The sequence below is a fragment of the Crotalus tigris genome, unplaced genomic scaffold (genome assembly GCF_016545835.1).
Source record: "Crotalus tigris isolate CLP2741 ecotype Arizona unplaced genomic scaffold, ASM1654583v1 scf7180000024396.1518868, whole genome shotgun sequence".
In the NCBI taxonomy this organism is placed as follows: Eukaryota; Metazoa; Chordata; class Lepidosauria; order Squamata; family Viperidae; genus Crotalus; species Crotalus tigris.
The window spans coordinates 1161856-1174535 of record NW_024100564.1 but is presented as its reverse complement, the minus strand read 5'-3'; the positions used below and the strand labels follow the sequence as shown (position 1 = coordinate 1174535).

At 37.8% G+C, this 12680-nt stretch overlaps 1 long non-coding RNA gene across 2 annotated transcripts; it reads left to right on the top strand.

Moving 5' to 3' along the window:
- The first annotated feature begins 102 nt into the window (after positions 1-102).
- On the top strand, positions 103-12433 carry LOC120301784. 2 transcript variants are annotated; one of them, XR_005555028.1, is made up of 5 exons: positions 103-975; positions 6045-6209; positions 7506-7576; positions 8184-8250; positions 11549-12433. It is a non-coding gene; the product is annotated as an uncharacterized LOC120301784 (long non-coding RNA). The 2 variants fall into 2 exon arrangements; XR_005555027.1 differs by having other exon boundaries at positions 103-1464.
- Positions 12434-12680: the final 247 nt, after the last annotated feature.

The following is a 12680-nucleotide window of genomic DNA, read 5'->3' as shown; positions in this document are numbered from 1 at the left end:
AGATCTCTGGGCAGAATTAAAAACAGAAGAAAAAAAAACCCCAGTAATTCATTCCAATCCTCTTTTGTTGGACTACAGGCCCCCTGGTGGCCAAGCTACAATGCCTACTAGCTCCTGTGAAAGGATAAAAAGCTTCACAGCCCTTGAGGCAAGGAAAGAACAGTAGAAAGAAACCACCTGTTTTAGCCATAGACCTTTGTGCAGACGATTCTATTTGTATTTGTTTTTGTGGTAAGGAGAGTGTATTTCAGAAAGAATCAGCAGCCTCTCACCGAAATATTTCCCTTTGGCCAAAATCTAGGGAAATCCACATGGTAACTTCTAAAGTCAATTTATGGGTTTTTATGGAGATCCTAGAACAGAGTTATCAAACTGCTGACCCGTGAGCCGGTTTCATCATACCAAAGCTGCACCTACCCCATTGCCGGCAATGCAAAAAAAAGAAGTTGCGATACGTCGAGCCACATCACATGACATGGCGAGTTTGACACCCGTGTCCTAGAAAGATGCTTTGAACAAGGACAAAATAAAAGAGACACTCATGTGACAGTACAGTAGGTTTCACACCTGTCTGTGAGGGGACAGTTCAGAAAATCAAGCAGATGTGCTGGGACTATTGGCTGAGTGTACCAAAGAAACTTTAGAAAACTTGTCCTTAACCACATGTTTCAAGAATATTTACTTTCTGTAATATTATAGCATTTTGCTTTGCCACTTTTTCACAGTGTTGGATCTTCAGGTTTTCTTAATACTATATTCTAACCTTTTCAAAGTAGTGTAGCAATTACAATTGTACTAGGGCTGAGAATGACTCTGGTTTATAACCTGAGCCTGATTCTGCCATGAGAACTGAATTCTGCCACTGGATAGGTTCAATCGCTATCTGACAGCCTAAGCCAATCCCACAGAATTGATATGTGGATAATATTAGAGAAGGCAAATATTATGTGCTCTACATGGAACTATGGTGGAAAGGTGAGATAAAAATCCAGTCTCTGTTGCTTGATATTATATGGATTTCTCTCTCAGCTATACATATGATAGCATAGTTAAACCCTAAAAATGCAATTGAGATGCCTAGCCTAATTGGGCTGAGGAAAGATGGAGATGTGGTAGAGACAGTGAGCTCTCACTCTGTCTCAGGAAGGCTTACTTTAACTTTCCAGATGTCTTAAGAATCTTGTCTTAACTTCAATATGGCATTTCCTTCTATCCTTTTATCATTTTGCTTCAAGAAATGTCATCTATGTTCTGTATCCAGGCTATATGCTCTATTTTAAAACTGAATTGTATGCTAAATACTTTCCTCTTCTGCTTAAACTGCTTGTTTCTTAAAGGGCACTTTCACAAATTGTGTTGGATCACATGAAGAGAAGTTCTGTTCTTTGGTGATCCCCTAATATTGTTGTATCTGCCAGCCGAAACATGTATTTTCAGCCCAGCTGTGGGGCAACCAAAAATAATGTAAGTGTGGTTGAATCACTGGGACTTTTCACAATGATCAATGTTTCCATTAAATTATAGTTCTTGTCATTCCAACTAAGGTTGCTATTGTCTGATATGAGTTTTTATGTGATAATCTCTGAAATGCAATAGGCTGGGGAATAGTGCTGTGAACAGAGTGGGCAGGAATGGATTTTTCAAATTCGGTTTGTTTTTGCTGTATAGTGTATAGAGCAACCCATGAAACTGGGTGGGTTTTTTGGGTCGCTTGCATGCTTTTTTTCAGGGGAAAAAAGATTGCACTAGTTTCAAAGCTCTTTGATTCCAACAGTACAGCACTGGAAATAGCATGAGAGAGAGAGAGAGAGAAAGAGAGAGAGAGAGAGAGAGAGAGAGAGAGAGAGAGAGAGAGAGGGAGGGAGGGAGGGAGGGAGAGAGAGAGGGGGGGGGGGGAGAGAGAGATTTTTCCATGTAATCATTTAATTGTATCAAGGTTTTTGGGAAGATAGGCTTAGTCCCTAGTCCCTAGATAATGTCCAATTTGCTGGTTGGGCCCAGGACATCATAGATGCAATATTATCCTTGACTGGACAAAGCCAGTGAAATGTAGTCCAATCTACATTCTATAAAGTTAGAGATAATTGGTCAAAGAAAGCAACAAGGATCAAGAAAGGTCTGCTTATAGACATTCAATCACAAGACATAATGTCATAATGCCAACATAATCTCAATCTCTTCTTTGCAATGCACACATCTGAAACACAAAAGGAGCTAAGAAGGTAATAATTACCTAGAATGACTGAATTGATTTTATTTGGAATGCTGTGTGTGTGATTGTTGCCTTTTCTTTTTCCTACAACAAAACTAGGGCATTTAATAGTGTGCCACTGCCCTGCCCCCTGGCGATGTTTAAATTTCAGTGAATCCAATTGTAATTCAGGCCCTCTTTTAGTCCAGGGATTATGCATGGTTGAACACTCTGGCAGCCACTCATGTGGCCAGTCATTCCTTTTAACTTTCCTTAGACTTTATCAGGTACTCTTACTAGTAAACTCCAAAAAACAATTCACTCTCTGTGGTCATATCAAAGAGTTTCTCTGATGGCGGGGATAAACAAAATGAGCTCCAGTGATTTAGCAACAAAATATTCATTACATGTTTTCCTTAGGGATACACGATCATGGTTACCAGCCTGCTAGCCACAAGCCACTTGCTGCTGATAGCCTTCAGAAATCTCACAGCTACTTCACCACGGAGCCATATTCCCCAGGCATTGAACTGAATGAAAGCCAGCAGTACTGGATGGCCAATCCCCCTTCCTCATTACTTTTTATTAGGACATCACCATGGTGGACCTGATTCAATGGCTCTCCTCCAATGCCTTATTTCATCCTGCATTCCATCCACAATTCTCCTAGTAGACACCCCTTTGGCGATTCTGCTTCTGGAAGTCAAAGGGGACAAAGATAAGGAGAATCATCTCAAGCACTTAGGATGTTATTGTAACACAGAGTTCACAAGAATACAGCCTTAGCCATTATATGTGTCTTCATTCACACCTCTGTTCTATGGCTCAAACAACTAGCTGAACTCATTCTTCCTCAGCAGCAAATTCACCTATGACATGAATAAACTAGACTAGATAATGGGCTATTTTCATCCAAAGGTATAGCAGCCAACATGACCACTAAGAGACAACTGTCCTTCCACTGGAACAAATCAAGTACAAGTACAAATCAAGGGTGGAAATTTTTTTAGAAGAGGTTTTAGTTGATGTCCTAATAAGATCAAAGGGCAAAAAGATACTAACTCTTAACCAACAGAAAATATGAAGAATAGGGCACCACTCCTGTGAAGTTCTGACAACCTCATTCATTCCTTTCATCCCCCAAAGAGACTCTTAAGACACAACAAATACTTAACATCCTACAAAGGGGAGAAACCTTAAAACTACCTATTAAGAAGATTGCATTTGAGATACATAGCAAAATCTTTTGTACCAAATCTAAGGCTCAAGTCAGGTGTAATAAGATATGCTATCATGATTATTTTGAGGTCATCTTTTCACCTTTATGCATAGCCCTTCCTTAAGTTCTCCTTCCTTTTGTTCACATCATCAACACATTCATGCAATCTCACTGTTTTCCTCCTATTTATTGATTGAAACTCTTGAAGGCATCATAATAAACATATCAAGATGGTATTTTGGACTAACTATGAAGCAATCATTCCCTATGCAATAAAACTTTGCATATTATTTAACCATTAACATCTTAGGAGATATCAGTCCTTGTAAACGACAAGAGTTGATCATATAATCCAACCAGGCCCTTTATGGAAGTGAGTTATTTATTTTCCAAATAATATGCCTTCCCGCATGGAAGAACCCTGGCATAATGGTTGCATTACAACAGATGTACAGTGACTTTTGCAGTTGCTCAACATTCAGATAATTAAAGCCTTGGTATTATCTCAGCTAAAGCCTCAGGCACTCCCTGTCCTAGCAAGAACCAGAGATGGAAATCAAACTTTAAATACATACGAATTACAGAAAGGATGTATCATGAAGGTTAACTGAAGCTTTTAGAATGGCACTGACATGGAGTTTTACTTTGTCCCTGCATGCCATCTGAATGAGGCAGCATTTTTATAAGTTATATGTGGCATGAGACCAGATTGCTTGCAGGACTGCCTATCTTTAGTGGTCTTTGTCTGCTCCACCAGATCTGGAACAGTAGACATGCTCTGGGTCCCCTTGATGAAGCAGGATTAGGCTGCTAGGATTTAGGAAGCATACCTTCTGTGTCATGGCACCTGCTTCATGGAAAAATCTTCCCTGGAAATTCTGGAGGCCCCATCCCGGCTCCTCTCTACTCCTGCCTCCTGCAGTCACCAGGACCAGGATATTAGTGGAAGCACAGTATGTGTGTCTGATTATGGAGATTTTAGCAGGGACTTTAACTTGGCTCATATAATTGATTCTAATTGTTTATTTTTATCTTCTGTTTATCACCCAGAGAAGATAGGTGGCATATTTTCATGTATACAGTATACATGCACAAATATTTTTGGGTGGACATAACCAATATTCCCCTTAGATTTACATAGGTGGAGAATTTGTTTTGCATTTTTTTATACTGAAGTTTGAAGGAATGTTTCCTTCAGATAAATGATTTACTTGCAGTCCGGTTTGTAGGAGAAAAGTTTGGGACTGTGCACTGTTTAGTTCTGCCTCATGTTTACTTTATATATATCCATCTTTCAGCAAGAACAACTTGAGCAGAATCAATGGACAAGCCTCTGTTCCTTGTGATTAATAAGACCATTTGGCTACATCAGTTTCCTTGAGTTTTGTATCATTTCACCTCTGCTTAAACATTCCAGGTTTGTCCACAGACCAGCAAGACTTGGACATAATAAGCAAAAAAGCCATAGGGCAGAGTTAGAATAGCTGGAGTGGGAACACTCCCTAAATACCTTCCCTGCCATGACACACTAATTCAGGGGTTTTCAAACAAATTCAAAGTCTGTTAATTAAAACCAGCTCTGATCAAGAAGCAAAACCCTGGTGATAGGAAATTGGCTGCTTTCAATTAAACTTGGGATTTTGGCTTTTTTATCCTTAGTTTCTCATGGAACCCTAGAGAGGTCTACAGAAAAGCCCTGTGCTACTTCATTCTTCCCCATCTAACTCAGGATTGCCTACCCAGACTTGCAAAGTCTCTCCTGCAGCTTTGTAGAAGTCGTTCCCATCTATGGTTACTGATCCTTTCCAAACAGATTGTAAAGCAAATTCAATAATTCAGGACTTTGAAGTGTTCAGAAATTGCAGGGAACATTTGCAGTTTCTCTTATTAGTGTTTGTCTTCTTTACAGTGACCTAGAAATTGAGCAATTTCACCAGAGCAATTTCCTGTCATAAAGAGAACTATTTTTAGTTCACAAAAGGGTTACACAATAGGGCTGATGTGTCATGGAATTTCTGAAGTGACAACAGCCACCTATTGTTTAAAGAAAGCTCCCAAAACTGACACTCCCAAATGCATGGACAGCTAGGACCTAGCTAGACCAAGTCTTTGGTCCAAATTGCATTTATATTAATCTGAGTATTAGATTTAGATCCTGAATCTAATCTCATAATTTTCTGATCACAGCTCAGTGTTCCAAATTAATTTTACAGTTTAAAATTCATTTCCTATGGGTTTGAAGCCTTTGCTTAAAGAATTCTCAACAACCAAGGGTCATTTGTTCCCTGTGGTTCAATGTATGTTTTGTAATCTAGAGCATTTGTGCTTAAAAACTAGCATGACTCATCTGAATAATTCTATGCTTCTGATATTCCAGGTGAGAGACATAAAGCTAGGACAAAGAAGTTGTGTCCTGTTATACTAGCACCATTCTAGATGTATTAATGCAGCTTTTATGATGGTACAATGGCCAAACAGGAGATACTTGGAGGTTTTATTGTAGAATTGGGTACTGATACAGGAAGGGACATGTCAAATGAATATTTTCCATTCTATCTCTGCAATCTAATTTTATTTTCTTCTATAATGTGAATGCCATTTTGTTGGACTAACTTTTTTGTGCCTTTGACTTAGACTTAGTCCCTGCAATTTTTTTGGCAAGATTTCTGAAGTGGTTTGCTGCTGTCTCCTTCCCAGAGCTAGGAGAAACCAACTGGCCAAGGCCACCCAACTGACTACACCAAACTGCTCTCTAACATATATTAATCACTGCAAAGTTTGTATCCCTGCAAATTTTTGGTAAGAAGCAATTGTCAAATGATTATTCCTCTGCACAATTTCCTTTGGATTGAGGGCCACATAAATCTTACATGGCACTTTGGAGAACACACCCCAAAACATGGATGGGGCAGGACAGAGTGTGCTAGGAGGAACAGGAGTTTTAAGAATGCACTAGGTGATTTGAGCATTTTCAAGACTGAAGGCACCAATTTTGCTCCCCAACTCCTGAATGCAAAAAGCAGCCCAAATATTTTGCCCCATCAACTTTGAGATGCTCTGGGGATGCTGATCTAGCTCCTGGATTGTCCAGATGTTCCTGGAAGAGAATCACTGACCTTCTTACAGATAATTGGACTAATGGTGTATTACTAATGCCTTAATTAGTCATTTCTACTAAAATTAACCCTACCATTCTGGTCTTTTGGAAGGGCCTGAAGAGTTGGTTGTACCTTCATGCCTGGAGGTTCAGTAGAAGTGATTGGCCTTAGTAATGGCTATATTAAATGGAATTATAATTTATATGATGATTTGTATTTAATTGTGCCTTTTTAAGATAATAGTATATGGTTTTATTTTATTTTTTTATATTTCAATTCTTGTTTTAATTGTTGTGAGCCATGCAGGGTTATATTGGTGAGATGTGTGACTATACAAATTTAATAAACAAACAAACAAATATAAAAATAAATAAATTTGTATATTCATTTACTTTCTTTAGATCCAAACATATCTAGTTAGAATTTCTGTTATCCATAATGGGATGTTGATTGCAAACATTCCACTACTGAACTTTTTTACTATTAAAATGTTCTTAATGTGACTCATGTATCTCATGGTTTGTTGGTTTATTTGTAAACTGTCTTTTTATATTATTTTATATATTTTATCTTTAATATTCATCCTGCAAATTCCTCCATGCTCTTTGGTTTAATGGTTTAAGCACCAGGCTAGAAAGCAGGAGACTTTGAGTTCAAGTCCTGCCTTAACTACAAAAGCCAGCTGGATGACTTTGGGCCAGTTACTCTCTCTCAGTTCAACTCACCTCACAGGGTGGTGGTTGTCAGGAAAAATAAGAGGAAAGTTTGTTGGATATGTTCATCGCTTTGAGTTATTTGTAAAAATAATGACAGGAAAGAAAGAAATAAAATAAAATAAATATAACACTTTGAAGAGATAACATCATGAAGCTTAGTAACAGGCTCTAGAAGAAAGAGCTGGTTCTGGAGGAAAAATTCTGATATTCAGACCCAGTCAAAGCTTCAATTGTTTGGTATTTTATGATTACGTGATGTTCTTCCTTCCCTCTAATCTCAGCAATTTGGATCCAGATCAAGTTGTTGAACTCAGACACAACTGATGATTTTTTGGAACAACTTAGCTATGATGTAAGTCCCTTAAATTAAAGTAACAATTTGGATTTAATCCAATGGGTTAATGACTCTGTTGTCTCAACAATAAATCTACACATATGCTGGAGACAGATTAGCCTAGGCAATGTGGGAATAAAATATCTTGTTTGGATCGGTATATGAATGCTTGAATAGTTTCTCTGTTTTTCCTTATACTGGCATCAAATACAATTGACTGTTCCAAAATACACACTGCTTTATCCTATTATTTGTTTTGGCCCTCTAGGTTTATCTCTTCATAGTACTTTTATAGGCTCATCGCAGCTTGCTGTATTGTTCATTTGCTCCCATCCTATCTTTGTCAAGGAGCAACAAAGAATTCTGTGTACAGCAATATTGTTGGAACTCTTGCTAAGGGAAGTTGACAGAGAAGAAATGGGCTAGGTTTGGTTATAGTGAAGGCCATGTTATTACAGTGCAACCAGATGAAAGTTAAAAGAAAGTTTTATAACTTCTTCAACTCTCAAGAGCTTGGGATTTTCTGTCTAATAGGAGCTGCCCCTGATCTGAAGTCTGTTTGTCTGAAGAATGTTTCATCATATTATGTTCCTTCAATTGAGTTCTTTTCTACTTTCTCCTTCAGCAGAGATTCAGAAATCCTGCATAGTTTTGGAACAGGGCAGCAAATGAGCATTCCCAGGATATCACAGGTAATCCAATTCAAAGTATTATTCCCAGAACACCCATACTGTATGTGGCTTCTTGTTATAGCCAATCGGCTTAGGATGCAAGCGTAGAATGAAGAAATTCAAATTAAACCCTGAATCTTTCTAGTATTGTTTCTTTTAAAAACTTTTAAATACTGCTTCCCATTGCAAGAACATCTTGAAAGTGTACAAAGATAAAAACAACATAAAAATATCAACATAATAATGTAAACATTATAGGAATTAGAACAGTGCAATGTTTAAAACATTAAAAAGGGGGTATGGAGAAATCAGAAGCCCAAACAGAAAAACATTCAGCATTCAATGAGATGATTCAAAAGAAGAGATAAACCATTATAGTTGGTTTATTTAATATTATATAATATTTATCCAAATATTATATTCATGTATAATATAATTAATATAATTAATTAGGCAGTATAATTAATATTCCATCCTTTAGTTTTTTCCTACAACCCCTCTGTCAGGTGAATGTGCTAAAAATGACTGGTCCCAAATCAATTGATAGGCTATTACACAGAAGTTTAAGACCTATTTTCTATTACCTCAGAGCACAGAATGTGAAATAATGATCTTAAAGAAGTTGGATTTTGCCTTCTTTAGCAGAAAGGATCATTAGAAAGTTAGCTAAAAAAACACACCAATTGCCAAGGATGCTTTAATTTGGCTTCCTACAGTGAGCAAGGGGCTAAATCCTGTGGCCTAAGCCTATGTTTTTTATTCGGAATGGCAAACCACCAAATGACTTGGTCTCATATTGTTCAGGTTGTCCTCTTGGATCACGTCCTCTTCTATACAGTTGTCATATTCTTACTATTGCTTTCCTTACTTCAGCTCTAACATTCTTGGATAATTTTATTCCTTCCCTGACCCAGCACAAGGTTCCATCATTTGTATCTTATTCTTTTCCTATAAGCAGGTGACCTTTCATGTTGCTCCAGGGAAGGATCATTATCAGGAATGTGGGTATGGGTGTTCTTGTTATAGTAGCATGAAAGCAATAAAACCTAGGTACCACTTCATATCAGGGTTGTTTTTGTGTTAGTTATAAATCAATATCATCTTGGGATCTGCTGAGAGTCTTATACTGCCCTGTATATATATATATTTACTGAAGGCAGCATTTTTAGACTCTATAAAATGAAAGGATTAAGAAGCAACATATAAAATTTATTTTCATTTTTGCTTCAGTTAAGTAAATTTGTAACCTAACTCCACTTAAAAAGAATGGTGCTGGAATTCCAAAGAGAGGAAAATATACAAAAAAAGAGAATAGGAGCAAGTGGAAAAAACTTAAGCAATTAGTATAGTGTGCTTAACATCTGGAAAGAGATCTGCTATGAAAAGGGCATATACTGTCTAATAGCCACATCAAAGAAATCATTGTATTGATGCAGCTTGTACAATTTATGGTCCAACTACAAAGAGAGAAATATAAATCTTTCTAAAGAAATCCAAGACCCAGAGACAGTAGAAGAGAAGTCCCAAAAGCTAGCAGAATGTAGACCTCCAGAGGTAGTAGAAATATGCCAGTATTACCTCCCAAGGTTTTTATGAGGGGAGAGGTCTTATCTAAATTCAGTTTGGATACTATTTTACCTATGAGCAAATAGATGTCATAGTGGGTGGACATCCAACAGGCCCACTTGTCATGGGCCAATGCTTAGCCCAAGCACTGTAAGTATAAACACTGTGTGCCAAAGGCCATGCAAAAACTGCTTTAGTTAAATCACCTTTTCAGTAGAAATGATGGAAAGGACAGTTAGTCTTTGCAGTGATGGAGAATTGTCCCAATGCCATGCTGTGTGAGGAAGGTTTAGCGGAATACAACAAGAAGAGAAGGATTGATAATTAGCTAAGATGGACTCCTGATTCTACAGTAAGAAATTGTGCAGATTTACTTTTAGAAATTAGGACACACTTGTAGGAATCTCAGCTAAAATGAAAGAACCAAGTTCAGGTTTAGGCATCAAGAGAAGCACTGAAGTGGAACACCAGATACCTAGTGTAATAGAAGGAAACTCCCCAGAGTTCCTACAACAGCCAGATCTTTTCCTGGAAGGAAAAAGACCTATGGAGAGGATAGTAATAGTTCTCAGAAAAGACCCCAAAACAAAGATTCTATCCTCTTTATTTTTGCACAGTCTGTTCAAAGCTGGGGCACTCTTGCTCCCCACTCCACCCACCTTATTGCAAAGCTCCCCTGCCCCTGACTTCATTTTTTAAACATCTTTATGTGGCAAAAATAAGAATGCTACTGCTTTGCTCCTAGGAAGCTGGATTATCAGTTCTTCCTTGTTACGATTTCCTGAATCTGCAGAAGAAAAGAACAGTCTTTTCCCCTGATACTTTGATTGCTGTGGCATCAGAGCATCAGTTCTGAAATAAGAAGGAAAAGGAAGAAAAAGGGTCTGCTTTACTGTCAAAAGAATTACTATATGGAGGCATCCATGTGCCAATATCAAGAAAGCCAAGGCAAGCCACTGGGACTGGTGAGGAACAATCCCCAAAGGGAAAAAGAGGTCCTGATAGGCTGGTCCACATAGGAGCCAGGGAGACTTGCCTTCTTTGCATGGAGAGGAAGAATAAGAGTCAGTGGTTCGACTAGTCAGTTCTTCCAGTGATTAAAGTCCAGAATGAACATCAGCCTGTCCCAGTTGCCAACCTGTTACAATCTGAAGTGGAATTTCTGAAGTTGGCTTAAGAAATAGGCAGGAGCCTCATGAGAAGCAAACAACTGAGGCTGCAGTGAGAATTGTACTTAATAGCTGGCTGACAATGATACAGAGGTTATCTCATGAGGGTATACAGTATTGGCAAAGGTAAGTAGGGCTCTGTTGTGTGGAGACAAGAAGGTCATGTACATGGATTCAAGATGGTGCCTATGGACAGTAGTTTGTCCCCAGACTCTTTTATGATTAATTTTTTTAAAAAAGGAAAATATTATACTTCTAGAGTCATATTCATTTTCAAGAATGCTTTTGAATTAAAAAAACACTGGAACAGTAAAAAAATTCCTGATAAATGCTTTTTTTTTCTGAAAGTGATTTTGATTAGGTATTCTCTTCTAAGCAGTGAAGCCAAATCTCTAGAAAGAAAAATGACTTCATTGGGAAAAGAAAGATATAGAGTAAGCAAGGAAAGGAAACAATCATATACAGAGAGAATTCCAAATGAAATCAATAGTCAGCTTGTTTACGTTAGTTACTTATTACCTCCTTGAATAAAGTCTCTGGTTTCAGCATTAAACACATGGTGGTTTTTTGTTTGTTTTTTACAGAGAGGAGAGTTGGAGAAAGATCTTTTGGGTCACATGCTTGGATGTTCAGAATTAAGACTTTTTTGTCCTTCGAACCACTTAATCCACTTAAGTTTCATAGAATGTGAGAGATACATGAAAACCACATTACCAAAGAATGTGGATTGTTTCTTGCCCAAAGATAATGCTCCATCTATGATGTCTTGGGTCTAGCTAGCAAATCAGAAATTATCTAGGAATTAAACCTAGCTTTCTAATGAACGGTAATAAAATTACTGATTAAAGGTGCAGAGGTTTTCAGTGATTTTCCATTTCACTCTTGTGAGAAATAAAACCGGGATTCCATCTATTCAAGTCTAAAGAAGAGGGTTCCAGAAGCTCTAGAGGGCACTGCAATGCCATATCAAACCTTGGAATTTGTTCAACTGCTCAGAGGTTGTCCTTCAATCACATGCCTATTTTATAGACAGTAATGAGTGTGTGTGTGTGTATGTGTGAGAGAGAGAGAGAGAGAGAGTTTCCTTGACCTCTCTTTCTGCTTGCTTGTTTATTCTAAAGGGAGAGGCTCCCTTTTCTGCAATGTCTGATTAAGATAAAATAATTTACAGCCTGGCAACTTCCAGAGGTGCTTGGACTAGTTTTCAGAATTGCCAGGTAGTTGACAGGGAACAGCCTCTAGCCAGACTACAGAGTCAAGAAGAGGAACAAGAAAAGAAGGCACATCTGATTGTCAAAAGACACATTGCAATTGATCTGCCCAGAACTTCTGGAAATTATAGTTACCAAAATATTTGGACAACCTCAGGATGAAGAAGGCAACATTGAATTTCTGTTCTGTATGAGTAGATGGTTAAGAAAAACATATTATATAATTGTAAATCTTTATTAAAATAATCTGTGGTCCAACCAATGTTTCTGGGCTGTTGAGTACATTTGGAATATTGAGTTAAATTATATATCAGTACCAACATTACATAACTGCCACTTTGAGGGAGCCAAGAAATACCACTTATTTACCATAATGCAAATTGGCAAGGTAACTTCATTTTAACTCCAGCCACCCATAATGTAATTTTCACATGACAAAGGAACATATTTACTAAACACTGGGATGTACCACCCCTGTAATGATATACATTGTCTGAATGGGACC